General features: G+C 43.9%; 1 protein-coding gene and 1 long non-coding RNA gene across 3 annotated transcripts in view; one reads left to right on the forward strand and one right to left on the reverse strand.

The window, feature by feature from the left end:
* LOC128329806 (uncharacterized) overlaps positions 1-13,171 on the forward strand; it is a 36,734-nt gene extending 23,563 nt beyond the window's left edge. The window contains exons 2-4 of the long non-coding RNA XR_008309797.1: positions 10,748-10,807; positions 11,447-11,539; positions 11,659-13,171. This is a non-coding gene — a long non-coding RNA (uncharacterized LOC128329806). The remainder of the gene's footprint in view (positions 1-10,747; positions 10,808-11,446; positions 11,540-11,658) is intronic.
* Positions 1-22,421, reverse strand: part of LRRC3B (leucine rich repeat containing 3B) — a 402,453-nt gene that overhangs the window by 245,844 nt on the left and 134,188 nt on the right. The window lies entirely within an intron of this gene.

Genomic DNA, 22,421 nt, shown 5'->3' on the forward strand with positions numbered 1-22,421 from the left:
CCAAGACTAAAACATCAACTCGTAAAAGATTTTCGAATGTTTTTCAAGCAAAATATTTTGCATTGTTTCCTGTAGCCCACTGGCCTTCTTAGGAAGTGAATTCCACATGTCATCATGCGATCAGGAACTGCAAGACAGCTGCTGCTGGTATGTGGTTGAAAACAGCAACAGAACATCCTAAGTGGATTCACTCTACGTATGGATAATCTCTCCGACTCAGTCTCTGGCATGTAAAGTTAAACAATGCCAGACAAAGACCTAAGAAAGGGTTTTTGCTGGAGTTCCTGGAGAGTCATTGTTAGTCAGTGCAATTAATGAACTAGGTAGCTCAGGTTTCCCAAACTTGCATTCCCAGATGCCAAAGGCCACTGTGGCTGGGGATCATAGGAGATGCCAGGGGTGTAGCAAGGTTGGAGTGGGCCCAGAGAGGAGATTTTAAAATGCCCCCCCCCTCAAAGTCCAGGGCCTCCACACATCCCAGGCCCCAAGGATTTACGTCTGATATTTCAAAATAAGTATGCTGCCTGGAAATACATTTCACACACTTCACAGTATATAGTGATATACATTGAGTACTATATATTTGTGCTACTTTTAATGCCTAGAACACACTAGAAACACTAATTATTAAAATGAGACCCTCGCTGCAGATTAGCAAAGGAGACTTGCAACCATGCAGGGGGAGCCTATGTTTGTTTTCTCAGAATTCTGAACAAATTCAGTCAAGTTTGATTTCAGGAGGTTTTTCACACGGGGCTCCTTTAACACACATCTCCTCTGGAATGGAGGTGCTGCATTCACATGTTGTCCAGACCGACCCTGAAGTCCCTGCCAGTTATTGGGGAGCAGTTCACACACAAGAAAAATAAAATAAAATAAAATAAAAGCACAACACACATGCTTCACAGTTCTCACTCAGACCTTCGGGGTTGCAAAACAACTTGAACATACGTGCATTTATAAAAGACTGAATGAATAAATAAAATAAATATAATATTGTTTGTTCCATAAGTTTTTATAATTTTCTGCCATGAAACAAACCACGTATAGGACTTTTTAGATAGGGATGTGCGAACCGGTTTGAATTTGAACCAGGGTGGTTCGAAGGTTCGAATTCCAACTGAACCAGCCTTCAGGTTCGAGCTGCAGGTTCGAATTCCAACCGAACCAGGGGGTGGTTCATTTCGAACTGGTTCAAACTGGTTTGAACCAGTTCGGACATCCAAAAATTGGTAGGATGGTAGCTGGCACCCAGGGGTACCTGCCACCCCAAACCCCAAAGCAATCGGACACTCGTACAATATTTTATGAATTTTTGAAAATTATTTTTTTCTCATAGTGTATAATGGGACTTGAACCAGGCCATTATACCTTATTGTGGAGCACCCATGGGTGCCAACAACCACCCAAACCCTGAAGCAATCGGACAGTCCTACGATTTTTTATGAATATTTGAAATATTTTCAATTATTTTTCTCATAGAATATAATGGGACCAGAACCAGTCCATATCCCCTATTGTGGAGCACCCAGGGGCACAAAATCAGGGTGGGTGGTAGACAGACAGGGGTGCCTACCACCCACAAAACCCCAAGGCAATTGGACACTCCTCTGATCATTGGTGAATTAAAGTATTTTTGAATTCCTCATAGGGAATAATTAGGATTGCAGCAAATGTATAGCTTCACGTTGGGGGTAAAGGGGTGTCCAAGAGCAGAGTGTGGTGGGTGTTAGTGCCCAAGGGGGGGGGGCAGGTAGCTATCAGAATTATTTGAAAGGAATTGGGCAAAGGGCTGATTTTTAAGTGATTTTTGAAGTTTATGTGTCTTTAAGGTTAGCAATAAGAGTGGATTCATGGTTTTTCATTGAAAATCTTATATGCTACCAAATAATCTACACTCAGAACACTTCAGAAACAACAAAACCCAGTACCCCATGGGTTAGCAACCCATGGGGGTGGTTGGCACCCTCTTTGCACTAGACCACCACTCACTCTGGGCCACCCCAGCACCCCACAAGTGGCTCTAAGGTTTTTCTCCATAGGGAAGAATGGAGGTTTCAGCAGCCCCATAACTGCACTTGGGGGGTGCTGGGGTGGCCCAGAGCGAGGGTGCCAACCACCTCCATGGGTTGCTAACCCATGGGGTACTGGGTTTTGTTGTTTCTGAAGTGTTCTGGGTGTAGATTCTTTGGTAGCATATAAGATTTTCAATGACAAACCATGAATCCACTCTCATTGCTAACCTTAAAGACACATAAACTTCAAAAATCACTTAAAAATCAGCCCTTTGCCCAATTCCTTTCAAATAATTCTGATAGCTACCTGCCCCCCCACCTTGGGCACTAACACCCACCACACTCTGCTCTTGGACACCCCTTTGCCCCCGATGTGAAGCTATACATTTGCTGACACCTCCATGCTCCTTTATGGAGAAAAACCTTAAAGTAGCATAAACTTCAAAAATCACTTAAAAACCAGCCTTTTGCCCAATTCCTTTCAAATAATTCTGATAGCTTCCTTGCCCACCTTGGGAACTACCACCCACCACACTCCACTCTCGGACACCCCTTTCTCCCCGACATGAAGCTATACATTTGCTGCAATCCTCATTATTCTCTATGAGGAATTCCAAAATAATTTTAAAATTCACCAATAATCAGAGGAGTGTCTGATTGCCTTGGAACTTTGTGGATAGTAGGCACCCCTGGTTGTCTACCACCTACCCCACTCTTGTGCCCCTTGGTGCTCCACAATAGGGGAAATGGGCTGGTTCGGATCCTATTATACCCTATGAGAAAAATAATTAAAAAAATTTAAAAATTCATAATAAATCACAGGGGTGTCTGATTGCTTCAGGGTTTGCATGGTTGTTGGCACCCATGGGTGCTCCACAATAAGGAATGATGGGCTGGTTGGAGTCCCATTATATCCTATGAGAAAAAATAGAAATAATTTTCAAAAATTCATAAAAAATCGTACAAGTGTCCGATTGCTTTGGGGTTTGGGTGGAAGGTACCCCTCAGTGCCAGCTACCATCCTACCAATTTTTGGGTGTCTGAACTGGTTCAAACCGGTTCGAATCAGTTCAAACCGGTTTGAATTTGAACCGAACCAGGGGGAGGTTTGAGCAAATCCAAAACCAAACCACCCCCTCCTGATTCGAATTCGAACCGAACTGGGCAAACCAGTTTTGTGCACATCCCTATTTTTAGATTGTTTGTTAAGCCAGCAAATTTTCCAAGCTGTTTTAAATTAAATATTCAGAGACTTCTCAGTCTCTCTCCCCCATATCAAAGCCCTATGGCAAGCAGATCCCTATATATGGGGGGGAGGGGTGTGACCACAAAAAGGAGTTCACGTTCTACCTGGCAAATGCTGGGCTGGGCTGGGCATAGGGTCTGCTACAGAGAGCTGTGGGGGCCACTCTGCTTGCCTGCCTCCTTGCTTGCTTACTTGCTTGCTTGCTTGGGGCCTCCCTGCAAGCCTACTCCAGTTCAGGCTTCACTGAGGCCTACACAAGGCCTCCCTGGAAGCCCCGCCCACCCGCAGATTAGCTGAGAGGCGGGGAGAAAAGGAGCTCTTTGCAGCTTGCTTGCTGCTTCGATTGTGGCCAGGAGAACAAGCAGGAGAGAGGGCAAACAGGGCAAGTGGCTGAGGGGACCTAGGGCTGGGCAGCGGGCAATGGGGAGTCATGTGAAGTGTCTCGGGGGGGCCCCAAGGCAGTGGGGCCCCCAGACAACTGTCTCCCCTTGCCTAATGGTAGTTCCGCCCATGAGTCCAACATCATCTGTGGACCCTAGGTTGGGAACTGCTAAGATACCCTGTCAGTTTGATGGCTGGAAGCAGCTCTTGTCCTTAAAGCAGGGGTTCTCAAACTTGGGTTCCCAGATGTTTTTGGACTACGACTCTCATTATCCACAGCTACTAATGCCTTTATCCATTGTTTGTTTATCATCCAAGTTTGAGAGTGCCTGCCTTAAAGCAATACTTCCAAGAGGTAGCCCTCTGTTAGGTTTATATAAATGCATGCTCGTGCACACACATACATATATGAAATGCCAAAATGTAATTAAGACCTCATATCAATAAGCTTATTATATATGTTGATCTCCTCAAGAAATATATAGAACTACCTCTGTTCTGCCACTGCTACTACATGTTGAATTCATTCCAAACATTGTCTGCATGCCTACGATTTATTCTGCAGTTTCTCCTCTCTATTTTGATGCTGTTTGTTTTATTATGCCTAGAGAGAATTAGACAAATGCTTTTTTTTCTTGAAAGAAGACAGGCATTATTTATACTGTCTAGCATTTCATTTTCTTTCTCTCCCTCACCACCCCGCCAAGTTTAATTATGTAAAATAGATGAAATAATTTATTTACTTTTATACATATTGTTATTTTAGCTGTTATTCATACAAATATGGAAATCTTTAGGCACATTAGCTCTTAAACTTCTATGAGTAAATGAGGTGAAAAGAATTGTGGTAACACAGCACTGAGCCCAATTTCTCATGGTTCACCGTAATTCTTAAACTGCGGCCATTAATGAGATAGAAAATGGCTTTTCTCAATCATATCCTAACATATTAGAATAATTTAATAGATACAGTATTCAGACAGCTGATATACTTTTTAAAAATGTTTTTAAAACATTTCCTTTTCCTTAAAATGTTTTTAATACAATCCCTTTTCCATAGGGATGCGAGGGAGGTTTGAGAAATAGCTATTGATGTGAACTGTTCCTTTCTGCACATTTAAAAAAAAAAACATTTTATCCCGCTCTTCCTCTTAGGAGCCCAGGGTGGTGTATATGGTTATACACAACATCCTCACAACAACCCTGTGAGGTAGGTTAGGCTGAGAGATACATGACTGGCCCAGAATCACCCAGTCATCACGCCTATGTGGGAATGGATCCCCCATGTGACATAATGGAGCTTTCCCCCCAACTCCTTGAAGCATTGAGAGCTTCTACACAGACTCTTTAAAGCTGATAAGGTTTTGCTTTTCCACAATAAGCTAGATGTGGATTGAAACCAGTGATTCCAATGGCATTTAATATACTGCTATTTAATATACTGCTATAGTACCTATGGATGTCCTATTCTGCTCAGTGGGATTACTCTCTGGAATGTGTACATAGGACTACAGCCTTCAGTTAGTGTCTCCAAGCTTCCCAGAGCAATGCCCCATGCAGATTCCTCATCCCCACCCAATGCCATCCATGTTCCCTGCAACAGTGCCATGTCTTTTCCAACTGAGAGTCTCCTGTTCATGGTACTCATCCTTCCAAGGGGAGGAGAGAAATTATTATGCTCCTGTCTTTGCCCGTTCACCCTGCCCCATATTTCCTAGCTCTCACCAGCCCCCAGAGTCCATCTAGATCAGAATTGTCTACACCAAGGTTTCTTAACCTTGTGCCCCCAGATGTTGTTGGACTACAACTCCCAGAATCCCTAGCCACAAAGGCCATGTCTGGGGATTCTGGGAGTTGTAGTCCAACAACATCTGGGGGCCCAAGGTTAAGAAACCCTGGTCTACACTGACAGGCAGCAGTTCTCCCAAGATTACAGGAAGGAGTCTCCCCCAGCCCTATTTGGAGATGCCAGGGAGTGAATCTGGAATTTTCTGCATGCAAGCCATGCAGATGTTCTTCCAGTGAGCTAAGGCCCCATCTCCTAAGGAAAATATCTTACCGCGCTCACATTTAGTCACCTATCTGAATGCAAACCAAGGTGGAGCCTGCTTAGCAAGGGGACCATTCATGCTCGCTACCACAAGACCAGCTCCCCTCCCCTCCCTTCAAAGGTCAAACACTAAGAGCAGGAGGCACAAGATAGGATGGGGCATTGCAATGCTGGGGGATAGGTAGCCCTGGGTGAGGAGGAGAAATTCATATTGGGCACTGCTATAGAAAGAAGCAAGAGATTCTCTAATTGAAGATTGCTATCTGCAATGGCTGGGTGGGAAACTAGAAACACAGTACTCTGAAAAGTCTGAGTAGCACTTGCCCATCTGTACTAGCATCTCGTCCTGAAATCAGGAGCCCACAAAAGCAGAAAAGGAAAGGCAGTCAAGGTTGCAGAATCCTGGATAGCTCCAAGAAAGCCCCTTGCTCCAACAAAGTCCCTAATGAGTCTTAAACTCACTGGCTGCCGGTTCGTTTCCGGGTCCAATTCAAGGTGCTGGTTTTGACCTTTAAAGCCCTAAACGGTTTGGGCCCGGGGTATTTGAGGGACCGCCTGCTCCCAAGGGTTGCTGCCCGCTTGACGAGGACATCTGAGGGGGCCCTGCTCCAGGTGCCAACAATGAGAGAGGCCCGGCTGTCGTGCACTCGGGACAGGGTCTTCTCTGTTGCTGCCCCCAGACTCTGGAATGCTCTCCCAGTGGCCATTCGTTCCTCGGACTCCATCACGGCTTTTAGAAAGCTTGTAAAGACTTGGCTTTTTACCCAGGCTTTTACATAATCGTTTTTACTGCTGCTTCTGGGTGTTTTTATCTGTTGTATTGTTTTATGCCTGTTTTTATATGTTTTTATACCTTTAGCATGATGTTTTTATTGTGTTTTTATTGTATGTTTTTAACTTTTGTAAACCGCCTTGGGGCTATCTTTTAACGAAAGGCGGTATAAAAATGCAAAAATAAATAAATAAATAAATAAATAAATAAATAAATAAATAAAACATCTCTAGGCTCAGACAACCCCTGCCAGACTTCCACCTCCCTGCCTGGAGAGCAGATTTAAAAGTGAAGTCCTCTAGCCTGGAGTCTAGTTTTCCTCCTATACTGCATTGCCTGCAGTGTTATGCAGGCTTGAGAGAGCATGAGTTACGAGGTGTAGAAGAGACGTATTTATGGTAGGGCTTGAGCTGAGGCTCCATGTGTGCTGTTTTAGCTATCTCCCAACTGGTAGGCTCAGACTTTAGCCTGGTCTGGGGCTCTTCGAGCCTGACTGGTCCCCCTTCTTTTCAGGGTCAGACTCTGTACTGCTGCTCAAAGCTAGAGTGATGATGAGAAGATAGGCTTGTACTGCAATCTGATATTAAGTAAGCAAATAGCCATGTCCGGCTACACAGTGAGGTCTTCTTCACCCAGCCTACCTGGGCCAGCAGGAGCCAGCCTCAGAATAGGGATGGTTAAACACCACTCTGGGTCTCCTCCAGAGGAGACATCCCAAGCTGTTCGTGCCTCGTACTGGCTTCTCTCCAGAGAACCCAGCACTCGCCATCCGCCAGCCATTCATCCCTGGCTGGCTCTTTAAATGCCCCCTCGCAATTAGGGGGCCAACGCCCCTCTTTATTGGCCCATTCTCCCTGGCAGCTGCACTCCCCCTCCTCCCTCCTGAGCCCCCTCCCTTTGGGAGGCATGCCAATGAGGTCACTCCCACATCCCCCACCCCCAGAGCTCTCCTCAGCCCCAGCTCGCCCAGCTTTGTTTCTCTGTCGGGAGTGCCATTTGGTGGGGAGACTGAGCAGCTGATGGGGGTCCTCAGCGTGCCATCTTCCCCTTCTGCCAGCTCGCTGTCCCCTCCTGCAGTCTCAGACAGCTGCTCGGCCTCACCCTGGACGGTAAGGGTAGCCGGTGCAGCCGGACAAGACACAAATCAGGACTGAGAAAATGCGGGTGGATTACTCAGGAAACACTGGAAAGCAACAAGCTGGAGATGAGATCATATGTATACTGAGTTTTAAAAAATGAGTGAGCGAGCAATTGAATTAATGAATGAATGACAACTGGGGCCGGTATGGAAGCACCATATGAACAGCCTACATCAGAATAGGTTAGTGGCAGGACTGCTGGTTCTATGCACAGGATCTATAGACAGGCATCCCATTGGAAGTAAAGGTCAGTTGCATGGTAATACACTTAGCACCACTCATGCTGGCTGAGGTGGAAGAAAGGTTCACCAAACCCTGTGAGGATGCCCTCCAGTACATAAAGCTTCACATGCAGGAGATGATGGATAGGATTAGGGTGCAATATTTTATCTGCCCACAGACAAATTTGACATTGGCTCTACGTACCCAGCACTCTTATTTTTATTTATTTATTTATAAATAATAAATCCACAGACTCAGGGCAGTATACAAGACAAGAACAGCATCTGAGATATAAAGAGAGAGAAAGAGAGAGAGAGAGAGAGAGAGAGAGAGATTTAAAGGGGAAATGCCTGGTGGAAAAGAAATATCTTCAATAAGATCTTAAAGGCTGAAAGGGAGGAGGCAGACTGAATCGGGCGGGGGAGAGAATTCCAAAGTGAAGGGGCGGTAACAGAGAATGCCCTTCCACAGGCCCTAGTACTACGGACCTCTCTGAGACCAGGGACCTAAAGAAGGGCAGCCTGAGAAGATCTCACAGGATTAGACAGAACTGGCTGGGAGAGGCAGTCCTGAAGGTAAACAGATGCTAAGCCCTAAAGGGTTTTAAAGGTGAGAACCAGCACTTTGAATTGGACCTGGAAGCAAATTGGCAACCAGTACAGTGACCTGCAAGAGAAGTGTCACCCTACCATATCTCCTAGCGCCCATAAGCAGGCAGGCCGCCGCATTCTGAACCAACTGAAGCTTCTAGGTCATCTTCAAAGGCAATCCCAGGTAGAGTGCATTACAGTAATCCAGATGAGAGATTACGAGAGCATGAGTTACCGTTACCAGGGCCTGCCGGTTGAGATAGAGCTGCAACTGGCGGACCGCCGAAGCTGGGCAAAGGCACATCTGGCCACGGCCTTCACCTGCGGCTCAAGCAGGAGCTGTGAGTCCAAGAGGACCCCCAAGTTACGGACCACCTCCTTCAAGGGCAGCGCAGTCCCATCCAGGGAGAGACACAGACTCGGCAATTGGCCAAATCGAGGAGTTAGCAAAAGCAACTCAGTCTTGGAGGGATTAAGTCTGAGCATGTTTTGGCCCATCCAAACCCTGACAGCCTCCAGATGCTGGGCAAGCACAGAAACGGCATCTCTGGAGTGGCAATATACAATGAGTATCATCGGCATATTGATGGAATCTCACCCCAAACCTATGGATGACCTGCCCCAGAGGTTTCATGTAGATGTTAGAAAGAATAGATGCGAGAACTGAGCCCCGAGGCACCCCACAAAGGAGTGGCCACAGGGCAGAGCACTCGCCACTAATACACACCGACTGAAAGCACCTACTAAGGAAGGAACGGAACCACTGCAAAACAGTGCCCCCAATATCTAACCCACACAGGTACTCCAGAAAGATACCGTGGTCAATGGTATCAAAAGCTGCTGAGAGACCTAAAAGGACCCTATATTATGAAGAATACAACCCAATGTAAGTGCATTAATATTATTTAAGATAAAGGAATATGAGGCATTTATCCTTTGCTGCGAAGGAAAGCCAGTGCCGTTAGGGGCTTGAACTGCATTATGCCTTGCAAATTTAAAAAAGAGGCTTTTTGTTATTCTTCATGTTGAGACAAGACACTACAAATTGTTGCCATTTTGCTGCTGCAACTTGAAAAAACAATTAAAGAGTGTGGGGGTTTTATTGTATTTGCACGCATTGTAAATGGGCCTTATTGCACTGTAAACTAGCTATATTTTCTGTAAATTTCTAATTATCATTAATATTAATGTCCTGATACAAAACAACTGCCCAGAAATGCTTATGCAACATTGTCCTGTAAACCCATTAGCCAACCATCTCTTTTGCTTGTCCCTTGATCAGTTTGCCAACATCAATCATGAGGCACTTGTAAATCAAAATGTCATGAAACTACTCTCACTTATACAATGTGAGCAATTCCATCCTAGCACTGCCTCCATCCGTTCATTTAGGCAATGTTGTCGACGTTTCTAAAACAGCTTGCTAGCACTTGAGCACATTTGAAGGATACATGCCATTTTCACTGCAGTATATTTGAACTCTATTACTCCATAACATATCTTGATTTCTAAAGGATTCGACAAAGGAATCTTAAGAAGATTTAGTACACCAAAGGCATCTTGAATGAAAAGCATCAAAAGTTTCAGGACAGACTCAAAGTCACCTTGGCTCCCATAAATCCTGGGTAATAATATGGCAAAATGCCTTTCGTTGAGGCATGAATAGATAATGAGAACATTATAAAAGGTTTCCTTGCATGTCTACAAGCTGTCAGTGAAAATTCTTCTCAGTTTGAATGAAGAGGCACAATTTAATTACTAAAACAGGAAGGGAATATAAATATACATTTTTATTTGTGATAATAGAATGAAAAGCTTCTTTTTTTCCTATTTTATGTGAAAATCCAACAACAAAAGTTTTCCTGTTTTAAAAATACATGTTTCGAGCTGATGATCCACTTTCATATTCCATACCCGTTCCATACCCATCATTCAGTCAGGAGCGCTGGGTGCACTTTGGAGCACACACAGAACCCTGAATAGGAACAATCATCTTCTGCATTTATTTTAACATTTCAGAAGTATGACAATTTGTATGTGAATCTGGTAATGCTACTGTTATCTTGACATTTGGGAAATCAATCAATACCTCACTCTTGCCAATAAAATCAGCATTTTACCATGGTAGAGAGGTTCTTGCAATAAATTGTTTAGCTTTGATACGAGGCAGGAATAAAATATAATTATAGGAATTTATAAGAGGCAGTTGCAGCACAACCATACCAAAATAAATAAATAAATAGCATTTGTGAACTTAAGCAATTTCAAATATTAAGCTAGAGTTCAATGTGCACCTCAGTTGGCTGAAATTGTTTTTTCTTTTTTCCTCTAGCCTCTCTCTCTTTGTTTATCGAATTCTAATCTATCAAATTCTATAGAAAAGCAGCATCAGGTAAAGAAAAATGCACATTCCTCCCATTCCAATAAGTCTGATAGTGTTTTAAAAAAGAAGTTGTCTTATACCTTCTGAAACAGAAAACAAAAAGAAAAACATCAACACTGTCTCATCATCAGGTATAACAAGACCTGTAGAAAAATGTGCTTCCTTTGTTTGTAGCAACATACTCTGCAGTCTCAAACTGTTTACCCTTTGAGTATTCCCACTGACTTTTGGAGGGTTGCTCCGGGCTGTATTATCTTTAAAAAAATGCATCTTAACTACATATTAGGATTTAGATTACAGATAGGTATGTATGGGCAAGTGTTTAAAGCACCTCTATTTAGTGCCCTTGGGTTCCATGAGCAGAACAATAAGGCAATATGCAAATTAGATCACCTTTGAAACACATTTGCTTTGTTTTTTGCTGGCTGGGCTAGAACCCATCATATCTTTCAACTCTCCCTAATTATTAGTAAAAGCCTTGAGATGCAAATATTTGTCTGTCCCATGTGGGTTGTAATTGTCCCATTTAATGTTACTGTCATTTTCTGGCAATATATTTGATGATGCAGCTAAAAAAATTGACAGATTTTTAAAAAATGTTTACTTTCCTTCTCTTTCTTGCTTGTTCTTTCATTCACATCATAACAGGCTGAAGACTTCTTATGCAAGATGAGTAGTGATGGCCAAGCTCCCCTTGACTCATTTCAGAATTAAGCTTGTTTTCCAACAGGACCTACTGAGGTATGGTGAGGCCACCACAGGCAGCAGATTGGCAGAGGCAGTGGATTAGCTGCTTTGAGAAGTATGGCGATTAATTTTTTTTGGCTGGGATTTCATGGTCTATCCTTTGCACCCTCTAGGCGTTAATCTTTGACCTGCACTGCTGTGACGGAGAAGAACAGCATTTTTGTTCATTTCTCAGAGACTCTCAAGTGGATTACAGTAATTTGCCTCATAGCACCCCAGGGGAAGTGTGACTTTTATTAGTGACCTCTTTAGGATAGTATCTTTCCTGCAGAGACAATGGAAAAATGAGAGGAAAAGGTTATGCACCTTGAGTTGGTAGGAAACCTCCTGTATGCAGTATGCAAGCTAGAAGATGCACCAAGAATAAGCTGCAGTCTTGAATTAGCTGGAAAAGGTGCATCCTGTTAAAAGAAAGAGCTAAATCTCTAGTAGAAGGCCATAAAGCTCCTGTTAACAAATGATGTTTGACCCCAGTATCTGGTATTCAGACGTATACTGCCTCAGACATGAAAGTTTCAACTGGGCAGCATTTAGATGAGTCAGTCATAACTAAGCACCATTGAACTCAATGAGACAAGTTAGTCATGACCCTGCCTATTGGATATATGAAAACAGCAGACTTCTTCAATCATTCAACTATTTATTGCTAACAACTTATTGAAAAATTTAAAACTTTTAATTTTTAAATTAAATACGTGGGGCAGGGGGACCAAGCATATACTTATCTGCAGATGGCCTCTAGTTTCTAGCCCACCTGAGCCTAGGACTGATCAGTCCCCTGAGGAGATCATACAGACCCAACCACTCACAGAGGTTTCTACTGCAAATTAAAACTGCTCCCCTGCTTTCTCATGTGGCCTTCCTGGCCTTATCTAATCGCTCCAAAAAAGCCAAAGTAACAGAAGCTGCACACAGTGACAATGTTTTTTTCTTCAAGTTCTTAACTGGAAAAAGGCATATACAAATAGTGTAAGGCAGGCACCCTTAGGAAACTGAAAAGAAAAGAAGGTCATAGCCATTCCCACTGTGGGAAATCCTGTAGTAAGTAAATCAAACGACATCTGGAAGGTAAGTCTTCCAAAATAAGTCAACATCTTGAACTCAAAAGCAAACAAACATTGAGAAATAAGGATACCACTTGAGCTGCAAAACTCTCTCCTCAACAGATGGGCAATTTGCAGTTCCTAAAGTCTGAGGAATCCTACCATAATTGTAGGCATTTTTCCACTGCACAATGTGGCTGCCGCTTTGAAGCTCAGGGACTTAGAGAAGTCCTTCTATCCACTTTCGTTATCTTTTCTGTGTTAAGTAATCAGATCTCATCAAAATGCAAATTAGCAACATGGCAGAAACCCTCCCTGGGAATTACATATTACTTCCCTATCTTATTTTTTTTCTCTCTCCCCACCATGCACTAAACATCTTTGAAGCTGATGCTACACATAGATACATCTTCCCAAGTGATGTTCTCAAATATATAACTCACAAGTAGCAGCTCTGTTTTCTCCTTTTTGGATTATTAAAACTGAACTCTACTTTCGGTCCCTGCTGATCATTTAAAAAGTTACTTCTTCAAACCCTTTCAAGGGTCAGTGTATTAAATATGCTATAAATTGTTCATTTCTGTCTGGCTCTCTGGAAAATGGTGTGGATGATTTTGCCAATGATCTTATGATGTACAGTTTACATGTGTTAAGGGATCTACTCTCAACAGACTGGCAAGTTACTTTGCATCTGACATGCTACCAAGAGAGATGAGGAATTATTCTGCAACTATTTACCAACATCTACCAAAGAACGAAAGCACTTTTTGTGCTGCATGTCTAGTCAATTGTGGAAGAGGCAGCCTAGTTGAAAATTCTATTGATCATATAAATTGAACCCATTCATTCACCTCACCTCAAATTTGGAACAGAGTAAATAGGTGACAAGCATTGAAGCAGCACCATCTGTCCACATTTAGTGTACAGCCACTGAGAAGTTACCAAGATACAGCAGTTTGAAAACTTACTCCAAAGAAGCTGGGGGCGGGAGGATAAAAACAGGTAATCCAGTTCAGTCAAAGCACAGCTCTAAGAAGCAAGCCCACTAAACTCATTTATCAGTGCTAAATTCATCAGAGCCCTTGTGTTCAGAGGATGAAAAGTGTGAATTGCATTGTAGGTATGTTTAATAACAACTATTGGGGCAAGTGTTCTACTTCCACTCAAAGGGCCAGTTCACACGTACACTTTAACCACAGTTAAAGCTGCCAGAGGTTGTAACTGTAGTACACGAGAATGTGCAAAACTGCGGTTAAGGGTTTGAAATCAACTCCAGTTTGCCCCACTGGAGGCAATTGGAATTTGAGGTTTTCCCTACATTTCACCACTGATAACTGTGATTTTGCCTCCCAAGCATTATGTGGCCATAATCGCGGTTAAGCACCAGTCATAGAGGTGGCATCCTAGAACCACCTAGGAATGTGCCAGCAGTACAAACACAGCAGCCTTCTCCAGCCGGTCCTCAGAGAACACGCTCCACCCACGACCTTTATCTTATTTATTAAATTTCTATACTGCCCAAACTTTCGTCTCTGGCACATGTGTCCCCAGGTCCATCCAAGGGTATATTGAGGGCACAGCTGGCAGAATGTCTGAGCTCAATGCTCCAAACCTTACTTAACCACCCTGTCCAGGGTGTGCATTCTGGACACGGCTCCGGAAGCTCTGTGCTTGCCACAGCCCACCTTGCTTCAACCCCCCATGCGCACCAATAGCAGTTACCCCACACCTGACCAAAGTTTTCAGCCACCTCGTGGCACTGGGGAAAGGACCTCTGCAGTGGTAGACATGCCCCCCACACCCAAGGCCAAGGGAAAGGTGAAATACAGGAGGAACACACCGCCTCAAACAAGGAGCCACACTTACAACACTCTCCCTGGATGGGGAGGAGGGGTGAAGGATGGGCATGCAAGGATGAACAGCCGTTCACCACTGTTCCCCACGCAAGTGGAAGCAAACAGTGGAGACAAGAAGAGGGGGACAGGTGAGGAAGTGGTAGCAGGGCATCCGCAGGCCAATGTGACAGAGGGTGGGGGTCTAGACGTGCAGGGCTCAGAGGAAGGGCAGACACAGGAGAATCCAGAAGCTCAGGAAATAGGAGGCAGTGAAAAATACCCACACACACACACATACACCAGTTAACTGCCTCAGCCACCAGTGCACCAAACATAAGAGTTGTCTATGCAGCTTGCACTGACAAAGAATCGAAAGTTTCCCTTTGTGCCTTGCCGGTTTTGTTCAACCCCCCACAATTAAAACACAGACCACCACCCGACAACTCCCACCTTAAGAGTTCACACCTGGAATGTTTTTCCAACAACCCTTCTGTTTCTGCTCCTCGAAATTTGAAATGTTATTCCTTTTTCGCACTGAATAGTTTGTAGCCTTTCCAATAAAGCTGTCCTTTGTTAAGAGTGCTGTCCATTCACAGCTGTGCGCAGCAGCGTTGGAGAATGCCTAAACAGAATGGTGGGAGGGTGGTGTGTGCCAAAACGCAGGGGAGTAAGTCTGGTCCTTTATTAGCTTGTTTGTTGTGGGGTGGATGGGTACTGCCCTTCCTGCCCTTCCTGCCCAGCCACCACTGCTGGGTGTAGAGATTGTACATGTGTAACTTCTTTTACAGTACCAAACACATATAGTTGGAACAGATGGGGCCCCTTTAACAATCATCCTCCACATCCTACGCATTTTCTTTGTAATGTCTGAATATACCTTCACATTAATTAGAAGATTGTGATTCCTGCTGGACTCCATTACATACATCTAAAACGCTCAGTTTACAGTCATGTGTGGTATATACGGCTTTGTCCCATATCCCATATGTACACCATGTCTAATATGACCCCTCCCACCCCAGTTTAGCACAGGTAGTGTACGGCAGCATTGGAAGGACGCTTTGGGAAGGTGCCCTATGATCAAAGATTATGCCCCTGCCAGAACGGTGAAGTGAAGACCAAGGAACATCTGATGCTGAAGTGTAGATTTTATACTGAATTAAGGGGTAAGCTTCTCTCCCCACTACTAATTCATTACAATTCTAATTGCCCTTCTGATGGGGACAAGGTCCTTTTTCTGCTTACTGCTAAGTCAGAGTATGCTTACAGGAGGGTAGCAAAAAAATTTTTCATAGCAAGCAAGATTCGGTTTAGAGTGACTGAGGTACGAGATGCCGGGTTGTACACTTCAGATTAACCGGTTTTATTTGAATGAAATCAGTCATATATATGGTGTTTGAAGGTATTAATGTTTTATGTATTTTATGTATTTTACTGTTGTTGTTGTTGTTTGTTTGTTTGTTTTTCTTGTATTTATGCTGGCCTTTGGCCGAAATAAACAAATACATACATACATACATACATACATACATACATACAAACATAGGTAGTGAAGCAGGCCATAAATTAAACACACACACACACACACACACACACACACACACACACACACACCCCAGTGTTCCCTCTAATTTTTAAAAGTAGTGAGAGGAGAAAGGTTTGTCCTGGGCGGCGGCATTGAGGCAGTGTGCACACATAACACATACATACATAAACATACACAGTCTCACACACACACACACACCCCACTTACTGACACACACATTATTTCTTCTTTTTTGCAGCATGCAAAGCGTGCCATGCAAAAAAATTTTAAGCGTTTCAAAGCATGCTGTGCAAAATTTTTAAAAGCGTTTCATTGTGTCACTTTTCTATATTCATTTTTCCAAAAGGAGTATAAATAGTGTGAACATATCAAAATTAAGCTGTTCAAGCCAGTCAAACCACAAAGGAAAAGCGTATAAGGTTGAATAATGCCGTGGAATGCATCTTTCCATAATAATGCAAACATTGCCTGTCTGGGTATAAACCTGTTTTATGTGGACAAGGCTTCTCAAATGTGTATGTTTAGTATCTACTAAAAGGAATTTTATCCTTACTTTCTGTCCCAATTAGGGAGCACTCAAGGCACCTCACAACAGACTATAGCAATAACACCATAACAATAAAATAATAGCAAAAACAAAACTGCTGTAAGATGCACAGCATAAAAAATAAACAAGCAAAAACCAACTGGAGCCAGACAAATAATTTAGGGATTCCAGGATCACAGGTTCAGACACCCAGCAGGTCAAACACCTACTGGGATACAGAGTCTTCAGTCTGGCTCAGGATGTCAAGAAGGAAGAAGCTGTCTTTACCTTTTTTTTTTCCCAACTGGGTGGGGAGGAGCCACTACTGCCTCCCATCTTCCTCCCAGACCCACCTCCAACTCTGGTCTCTCCCCCGGGCTACTGTGTGTGTGTGGGGGTGGTGGTCTGAGCTGGGGGGGGACTGCCACTGGGGGGGAGCCACGTCTGCCTCCTGTCCTCCTCACCCCTGGCCCCATCTCTAGTTTCCATCTGGACTGCCAGGGAGGAGCTGCTGTGCGGAGGACCTGCCACCTCCGCCTTCCATCCTCCTCTGGCTGCAGATCTCATGAGAGGCACAGCAGAAACTGCACGCCTGCCAGAATCTTCTGCACAAGGGGCTAGGATTTGGTGCACATGCGCCTTAGAGGGAACAGTGAAACACACACACACTTTTACTGAATATGAGTTGATGTCTTCAAATCAAATCCTTATTACAGTCAACAACCAACTTCATATCCTATACCATAAAAGCCTTCGGCGTGCGGCCGTGCTGCCCGTGTCTTTTTGGGCCGATCTGGGCATGCGCGGAGCGGAGCGCATGCCCAGATCGGCCCAAAAAGACACGGCCGCCCAGACACGGGCGGCCATGTTGGAACAGGGGAAGCGGCGGCCTAGGAGAAGCGGCCACCGCCAACGAGAAAAGAGTGCTGGCGAGGCGGCAGGGGAGCCACGGCCTCGGCCAGAGGTGGCAGTGGCCGCGGCGGGGCGACTGGCCCCGATGGCGGCGGCCGCCGCCAGCGAGAATGCGGGTGAAGCGGCGGTGGCCGTGGCGGGCGACTGGCCCCGATGGCGGCGGCACAAGTGTGGGTGAGGCAGCGGCAGCTGGCCGACTGGCCCCCGATGGCGGCGGCCGCCGCCAAGGGAGTATGGGTGAGGTGGCGGCGGAGCTATAGGTACGGCCGAGGCAGCGGGGGAAGCCAGAAAGGAGAGGCCGAAGGTGGCGGGGCGGACTGGGAAGGACTGGGCCCGCTGGCGGCCGCACTCGGGGGGGCGGGGGTGGTCTACTAGCGCCCGTTTATCTAACGGGCTGAAAATTGCTAGTATCTTCATATATCACCAGAATATATCTGGTGGATGCTTTAGTTCTTATCATTCTCAATTTTTAGCTTTTCAAATAACTTTTTATTTGAAATTTAATTCTGATTGTGGTTTAACCTGAACCTTTTCATCTATCTATCTATCCAATTTCTCTACTGACCTTCCAAAAATAGCTCAGGGTGGTTTACGTTAAAATAATTAAAAAAAAATTAAAATCATCCCCCAAATTCTAAGCCCCTACAATGAGCACCTCTGTCTTGCTTAGATTCGGTTTCAATTTGTTACCCCTCATCCAGCCCATTACTGCCTGTAGGCACGCATTTGGGAAATGAATGCCATCTCCTGATGATACAGATGAAAAGGAGAAGGAGATTTGGGTGCCATCAGCATACTGATAACACCCAGCACCAAATTTCCTGATGACCTCACTCAGTGGTTTCATGCATTAAAAAGCACTGGTGAGAAAATGGAGCCCTGAGGGACTCCATATAACAGTTCCTGTTTTGTGGAGCAACTGTCACCAAGCTCCACCATCTGGAATCTCCCCAATAGATAGTAGCGGAACCACTGCAAAGCAGTGCCCCCTATCCCCAACTCCCTCAGGCAATCCAGAAGGATACCATGGCCAATGGTATTGAACAGCACTGAGAGATCCAGAAGAAACATCAGAGTCACACTCCCTCTGCCGATTCTCCAGTAGAGGTCATCCATCAGGCCGACCAAGGCTGTCTCAACCCCATAGCCAGCTCTAAAGCCAGTATGAAATGGGTCTAGCTAATCAGCTTCCTCTAAAGCCACCTGGAGCTGGTCGGCCACCACTCTCTCAATCACCTTGCCCAACCAAGAGATATTGGAGACTGGCCTATAACTATCCATTGCTAAGGGGTCCATAGAAAGCTTCTTAAGAAGCAGTCTAACCATTGCCTCCTTCAAATAAGGAAGCAGCCTACCCTCCCTCAGCAATGCATTCATGATATTAACTAGGCCACCTCCAACAATCTCCCTGCTAGACAGAAGCAGCCAAGTCAGGCAAGGATTCAGAGAACAAGTGATAGATCATACTGCCTCGTGCAAAGGGGGGTGGCCCAGGCTCTCAGCTCATCATTTCAGGCAGTGCCAGCTGCCCAATAGGATGTTTTCCCCTTTCTTCCCTAGAGGAGAGAAAGAGAAAAACGTCCCACCCCGGCGCTGCCTGAAATAACCACCAGAGAGTTCACCCGGGCTCTTGGCAGCCCAGGCATGAGAGGGGTGAGTTCACTCTGGGCTTCTCCAGAGTCGGAGCCACAGGGCTTTGGCGGCCCTTTTCATTGGCGGCCCAGGTTCCTTGAACCTGTTCGCACAATGGTGTCTACACACCTGCCTTGATTCTCATACCTGGTTTTGACACAGTAAAGTTACTACAAGGGGAATTTTGTACATTTTCACATAATGAACATTCCTCTTGAATGGAGTCAGACATCACAAGGTGCTGTCTTGGAGGACACCAATTTTCAAACTTTCTCCCTGAGTGGGACAAATCTCAGATTTGGCCATGTGAGAAAAATGGGGCGCGGGGGAAATCACAAGTCAAAATGATCACCATCTGCAGACAGCAGAAAAACCTTCATCATCTCATAAATGAACATGGGGCTTGGTATTTGGAAAAATGTGTCAGCTGAACAAATTTGAATTATGCTACTTGGTGGATTACAAAAATTCACATTCACAAAAAGAAGAGACTGTACTCTCTCTTTGCTAGCAAAGTGTGGCAGATACCTCCATATGCTTAGTGGTCTAGGAACAGATCTCTCAGTGCCATATTATCATGGGCCCTTATGTTTCACTGCAAGGCTCAATCTGTTCTAATAATTTACTACTGGAGTACATTTCAATGAATTAGTTAATGTCTTGTCTAGACAAAAATTCAATTGCTTAAGTGGCTAAGCTTTGGCACAGATTTGGCTTCTTCCTGCAAACATACATGGGATCATATAGGGACGAACCAGTCTTTTGTTCCGATTCAATATAAAAGTCCAAGAAATCTGGCTCCTTTTGGCCACTCGCAATAGCATAACAGCTGCTAAAAGATTTACCTAACCAAAATTTCAAACAGCTAAGATGGGGAGGCTGTGACAAAAAGCAGCATGTCTGAACAGCATGAGCATAGTGTCTGGAAGCTGTTAATGCTGAAGTCAGAATTAGCCTTGGTGGTTTGTTAATACAGCGGCAAGGCCCATCTGGTGGCTTCACCATAATTGTCTGGAACCTGGCAGCAGCCCTGATTGTGCATATAGCAGCAATTACAACAGCAAAAGTGACACAGATGGAGCTTAATTTCATTTTAGTTTTAAAAAAAACAGACAACTTCTAAAGGTGATGTTCAAGTGTTTCATGTGTTTGAATAAATACCTTCAACAAACACCATGAATAAATACCTTCAACTATTTGAACTTCATTTATTGTCCTGTTATGTACCCTAGTTTTTCTTTTCAAAATAAAACTCAAAGCAACCAAGGAAAAGACAAGACAGCAATACAGAAACAATCAATATAGCAGCAATATAAATATAAATATAAATATCAGTTACTCTCAAAAACAGAAGCACAATAATGATAGAAACAGAATATACAAGAAATAGCACACACAGAGATACACACACACAAAGTGGTGACAGAGACCAAAATAAATTACTAGCAAGAGCCAATGAACTAAGCACTGGGGGTGGGAATCATATCACCCAAACTGCTATTTCAATGCAGTCTGAGCAGCACCCTTCAGATTATTCTGGTTGATTGAGGTGCTAATCTCCAACCTTTTTGTGGTATTTGGTGAAGTCAGGCCCATGTAACTTAGTCCAGAGATTCAGTCAGTAGAAAAAGTGTAGGAATTAATTCAACAGTAAATGGACCCAACTCAATCAAGATGTAAACTAGTTCTTCCTCAAAGGGGCCTTTATAAGGAGAAGATTAGAAGGGAAAGGATCGGTTTTGTTCCCGCTGTTAAGTTTCACCTGCTGAAGAGCACAGTAGTGCCAACACAGGTATTGCTTTGCAACTAAGCATCTTTTTTTTTTAAAAAAAAAGTTATATATATAATGTTCTTTTAAATCCTGTCATATATAGTTGTTACTTATATTTCAGCACAAATTTCTTTATGCATATTTTGTCATTAGTTCTATGAGACATTAGAACTAGTTCTAAGAGACAGTCCTCTTTGTAAAGTTTCCTCACAGATAAATCTTCATATCAGTTACTTTGTGCTCTATTTTATATTTGGTGCTACCTTTTTGTTGAACTACAAGAGACATCAAAGAGAATAGATAATTCACTGGAAAGTCTATAATCAATGTCCTGATCACTCCTTGAAATGTTTTCCCTGAGTGAATATACAGTCCATGCCCCCATTTTCCTTATCCTTCTTTATTCCAGCCCCCACTTCATGATTAAACCTTCACTAGTAGACTCTGAGGAGAAGCCTACAAATTAATATGTAAAAATTGCAATCTTATCTTTTCTGTTCAGTTGGAAAAGGTAATTTGAGATGTTTAAATTCTGCAATGGTAGAATCTGATGGGGGGAAACATAGCAGAATGGTTTAAGAGATTTCTGCTTTTCCACTCTAGCCTATATGCTACTCTGTTTTCAAACAGAAAAGTCTAGTGGATAGTTTTTCAAGAAACAAAATACTGAAGTCCTGCAATTTTGGCTTTCATAAACGAAGAAACAATAACAGTTTCTAATGCTAGAAAAATAATACATAGGACATCAGTGAGGTACTCCACACAGCCTAGTTAAAAGGGAACATGTTCTGTATAGTCTAGTCTTGTCAACACTGATCTCAACAGGTCATAAGTTCAGCTCTCTTGGGCGTCAGGCAGCCTTGCTGTCAGATATCCTTTGGTTTGAGATGCCAGGTTGCAACTTGGGACATCAAACATGCAAAGCACACACTGCTGATCCCCAGCACTTTTTAGCGGTTGCAGTTTTCACTCACAAGCATTCTGCTCACTTGAGGCACATTTAATGAATGCTTTCCTGTCTGTGAGTTACAATATTTTTGTCCATTTAGTCCTTTGGACTGAAGGCTGCATTTGGAAGGAGCCTAGTGTGCATACGTCAGAGATACATATGCATGCCTGAGGATCCACCCCCCCTGCCCTGCCCTTTATTATCACTGTGGTAACTCAAACTGCCAAAACCACAAACTAGTTTTTAAATTCCCCCCCCCACTTCTCTGTGACCAAGTATAAAAAGCAGTTTTGATTATTCAGCACTAGGAACTGTTGCAGCAAAAAGTAAGAAAATTACAGTTGGGAGTTACACATGCACACACAGACTTAGGAATCAGAGACAGTATCTATGTACTCAGGACCAGTCAAAGGGAGAATGTTTTGTTTTTGTTTTTTTGCTGCCCCAGATGAATTAAAGTTGCCTTAGCATGTCCTTTTGCCTTAGCATGTGCAGAAGCAAGGACACAGACAGAAAAAAAGCTTGAGGAGTAACTTCCCCTCACTTAAGTTGTCTTGGTGCAGAGGAAAAACACTTGCGGAGACTTAGAAAAATATGTTTTGCAGATTGAAGATGTGGGTTATTAGGCTTTCAATTGAATGAGGGAGAAACTCCTCAAATGC

This window comes from Hemicordylus capensis, chromosome 6, assembly GCF_027244095.1.
Source record: "Hemicordylus capensis ecotype Gifberg chromosome 6, rHemCap1.1.pri, whole genome shotgun sequence".
Taxonomy (NCBI): domain Eukaryota; kingdom Metazoa; phylum Chordata; class Lepidosauria; order Squamata; family Cordylidae; genus Hemicordylus; species Hemicordylus capensis.